This window comes from Octodon degus, unplaced genomic scaffold (assembly GCF_000260255.1).
Source record: "Octodon degus isolate 3935 unplaced genomic scaffold, OctDeg1.0 scaffold00125, whole genome shotgun sequence".
Lineage (NCBI taxonomy): Eukaryota > Metazoa > Chordata > Mammalia > Rodentia > Octodontidae > Octodon > Octodon degus.
Genome location: NW_004524701.1, coordinates 8,431,404 through 8,436,122, shown reverse-complemented (window position 1 = coordinate 8,436,122; position 4,719 = coordinate 8,431,404). Strand labels below are relative to the sequence as shown.

The 4,719-nt window shown below is 36.5% G+C and overlaps 1 protein-coding gene across 1 annotated transcript in view; it reads right to left on the bottom strand.

Moving 5' to 3' along the window:
* Window positions 1–4,719, bottom strand: part of LOC101584331 (ATP-binding cassette sub-family G member 2) — a 209,682-nt gene that overhangs the window by 75,198 nt on the left and 129,765 nt on the right. The gene's annotated exons all lie outside the window — the stretch shown is intronic.

The following is a 4,719-nucleotide window of genomic DNA, read 5'->3' as shown; positions in this document are numbered from 1 at the left end:
CCAATGAAAAACACACCGAGACATATAATAGTCTAGATCCCAGAAATTCAGCACAAGAGTAATCTACTGAAAGCCGCTAGAGAAAAGAAGCAGATCACATTCAAAGGAAAACCCCTCAAAATTACGGCTGAGTTCTCTTCACAAACCATGCAGGCAAGAAAAGCATGGAGCAGAGTACTTCAGGTCCTCTATGAAAACAAATTCCAGCCCAGACTACTATACCCTGCAAAATTCTCTTTCAAGTTTGATTGAGAAGTGAAATATTTCCATGACAAAGAACAACTAAAAATTCCATGATGACAAATCCAACCCTACACAGGCTCCTGAAAGGTGTTCTAGAGAGGGATCAAAATGATCAGAACTCCATGAATGAGATCAAAGCAACCTAATAAGTAGGTGAAGCAATTAAACACAGGAGAAAAAGGAGTAAAAAACAACAGGTAAATAACATGTCAATTGAAAGTCAATACATCTCAATTCTAACCATCAATGTAAATGGAATCAGTGCACCAAATAAGAGCAATAGATTAAGAAACAAAATCCAAAAATATGCTGTATACAAGAAACACATTTAACTCAAAAAGACATTAATAGGCTGAAAGTCAAAGGATGGAAAAGAATATTACATGCCCCAGCAACTCAGGAAAAAGCAGGGGTAGCAATCCTGTTCTCAGACAGTCTCAACTTCAAACCAAGAATAATCAAGCAAAATAAATAAGGCTACTATATACTGGATAGGGGAAAATTCAAGAGGAAGACGTAACACTCATAAATATGTATGCACCAAACACGGGAGCACCCAACTATATGAAGTAAATCGGGCATGCAAAATCTAATATCCAATACCACAATCTTAACAGGAGACCTTAACACTCCCTTATCCATAAAAGATAGGTCAACCAGATCCCGGAGGATCTGAAAACATCATATCATAGGGATATATGTGTGCCTATGTTTATAGCAGCATAATTTGTGATAGTCAAATCTTGGAAACAACCAAGATGCCCATCACCTGATACATGGTTGAAAAAGATGTGGTATTTTTATACAATGGAGTATTACTCAGCTATAAAGAATGATAAACTCGGCTGGTGAGATGGCTCAGTGGTCTAAAGCACCTACTTGGAACAAGCTTGGCAAAGCAGAGGGACCGCCGTTCGATCCCCCAGCACCACATGCCAGCCAGCCCCGCCCCCTGGTGGGCTGAGCTGGCCACACACACACACACAATAAATAAATAAATAAATAAATAAATGTTAAAAAAAAGAATGATAAACTCGAAGCCTTTATATTCAATTCGATGCCACTTGAAGATATACTCATAAGTGAAATAATCCAGACACGCATGTGTAAATATCGTATAATTTCCCTAGTATAAGAACTCAGAAGAAGAAATACAAATAGAAAGGTATAATACAAGTAAAAGGAAAGGAGGAACTCGAGGACTAACTAATTAAGAGAAAGAAAGGAGAAGATCTAGGAAACATGCCAGTGACAAGCCATACAGTTATATTAAGTATCATACTGATACCAAAGCCAGAGAAAATTCAGCTAAAAAAGAGAACTACAGATCAGTCTCCCTCATGAACATAGATGGAAAAATCCTGAATAAAATACTATGAAATAGAATGCAGCAAACCATCAAGAAGATTACAAAATAAAACAGGTAGGATTCATCCCAGGGATGCAAGGATGGTTTAACATATGCAAATCTATAAATGCAATACACCATATCAGTAGAGCCAAATCTGAAAACCACATGATCATCACAATTGATGCAGAAAAGGTCTTTGACTAAGTCCAACACTCATGCATGGGAAAGGCTCTACAGAAAATTGGAATATATGGTTCTACCTCAACATGATGAAAGACATCTAGGGCAATCCAACAGCCAACATAATTCTAAATGGGGAAAAACTAAAATCTTTTGCTCTCAGATCAGGTACAAGACAAGGATATCCTGTATCAACCACCACTCCTATTCAACATAGTTATGTATTCTTTAGCTGGGGCCATTAGACAAACAAGAGAGAAATAAAACTAATAATAGGTAAAGAAGTTAAAATATCATTATTTCCAGATGACATGATATTCTACTTCGAACATGTAAAAAAAACCTGCACTGAGAAGCTCTTAAAATTAATAAGGAAATGCAGTAGCATAGCAGGATGCAAAGTCAACAGCCAAAAGCCAATAGCATTCTTCTACACAAATAACAAAAACACTGAGAAGGAAGTTAGAGAAACAATACCTTTTACAATAGGAGCATGAAAATGAAATAGCAATTAATCTAACTAAAAAAGTCAAAGGTCTATTCAATGAAAATTACAGTACTCTGAAAAAAAGAGATCATAGAGGATTTCAGAAAATGTAAAGATATTTGCTGCTTTTGGATAGGAAGGAAAAACATTGTGAAGATGACCATACTCCCAAAACTTTTATACACATCTAATTCAATCCCTACAAAAATATCACCAACATACCACACAGACCTAGAGAAATTATTCCTAAAATTTATTTGGAACCAGAAAAGACCTAAAATAGCAAAGGCAATCCTGGGCAACAAAGAGAAGGCAGCAGGCATGACAATTCCTGACTTGAAATTATTCTACAAAGCCATTGTGATAGAATCAGCATGGTATTGGCAACAAAATAGACCTGAGGATCAACGGAATAGATTAGAACATGCAGAAGCCTCTATGAACACATAGAGCCACCTTATCTTTGACAAAGGAGAGAAACATGCTCACTGGAAGAAAGATAACCTCTTTAAGAATTGGTGCAGGAAAAACTGGCTCTCTACATGCCAAAAATCAAAACTTGACCCGGGTCTATCACCATGCTCTAAACTAAAGTCAAAATGGACTAAAGATATAAACATTAAAACAGAAACACTAAATCTCCTGGAAGAGAAATTAGGAGGAACTCTTGAAGACATAGGGGTAGGCAAACAGTTCATGAACAAAAATCAAATCGCATGGGTAATACTTGAATGAATTGACAACTGGGACCTCCTCTTATTGAGAAATACTTGCACGTCAAAAGAAATTACCAACAAAGTGAAAAGACAGCCCAAAAATTTGGAAAAAATCTTAACTAATAAGCACTCAGAAAGAGGCCTTCTCTCTAGAATTTATAAAGAACTAAAAAATGTTAGGGCCCCAAAATTTAAAGATCTAATCCAAAAATAAGCATCCAAGATTAAAACACACTTCTCAATGGAAGAAATACAAGAGGCAAATAAATACATGAAAAAATGCTCCACAAGCCATTCGTGAAATGCAAATTGAAACAACACTGAGATACCATCTCACCTCAGAAAGAATGGTTATCATAAAGAAATGAACCAACAACAAATGTTGGAAAGCCTGTGATGAAAAAAGATGTAGATTGCTGCAACCATTATGGAAATCAGCATGGAGACTCTTTAAAAAACTAGGACAGGAAATCCCATTCAAGCCAGCTATCCCCCTACTAGGAAATTTCCCAGAAGAACTGAAAACATCATATCAAAGTGATATATGTGCACCTATGTTTACAGCAGCACAATTTCTGATAGCCAAATCTTGAAAAGCAACCAAAATGCCAGTCAACTGAGGATTGGATGAAAAAGATGTGGTATTTTTATACAATGGAGTATTATTCAGCCATAAAGAATGATAAACTCGTTAGCCTTCATATACAAGTTGATGCTACTTGATAATATACTCATAAGTGAAATAAACCAGACCCACATGTATAAATAATGTATAGTTCCCCTAGTGGAAGAATACAAAAGAAATAAAAATAGAAAGGTATAGCACAATTAAAAGGAAAGCAAGAACTTAAGGATTAAACAATGAAGAGAGGGCAAGGAGAAAAGCTAGGAAACATGACAGGAACAAGACCATACATTTATATTCACAAGATGGTTAAACCAATGATCATGAGACTCTTCAGCAGGTTTTTGAAACTAACAATTAATTGGTAGGTTTCTCACCCTGACTAACTATATATGTGGATACCTGTAAACTAAGCAACTTCACTGAAAATAGCAATGTGTAATGCTAGGGCCATGCTTGGAACGCCTGTTATTCTTGTCTTCTAAATATGTACTGCTTCTAATGTCATAACAATTACTGTTATACTGTTTCTCAAGTAAATGTTTGTTTTAAAAAAGGATAATAAATGAAAACAAGAGACAAGAAAAAAATTGTCATAGTACTGTCCTGCTACAGCACTGTATGTGGTTAGACTTCTAAATTTTTGTGTAAAAATATGTAATTGTTTATTCTTTTTTAAACATTTTTATTTTCATTAATTTTTTCTTCACATTCAGTAGGGATTTAAAGTTTAACATATCAATACTTGACAGAAAATACCTATTCCATATTATATCTAAGATATTTGATATTCAGACAGATACTGAGGTTCAGCTCAATTGCCTATGTTATAGGGTAATATCATTAAACTTCTCTTCTGGAAGGTTTACGAATTAAGTTTGCAGACCAAAAATTAGTAAAAAAAAAAAATTTTTTTTTAAAAAGGGTCTTCAAGAGGATTTTCTGCCGTGTTCCGGGAGCCCCCAGACCCAGTCCTAGCCCAGGTCCGGTGAGTGTGCTGAGAGTTTCCTGCTACCGTGCGCCGGCGGGACCAGTCCCAGCCCAGGCGCAGCGTGGGCCGGACCCTCTCCCAGCCCCTCGGGCCGCCCCCACCACTCCGCAGTGCCTCCCCCACCCC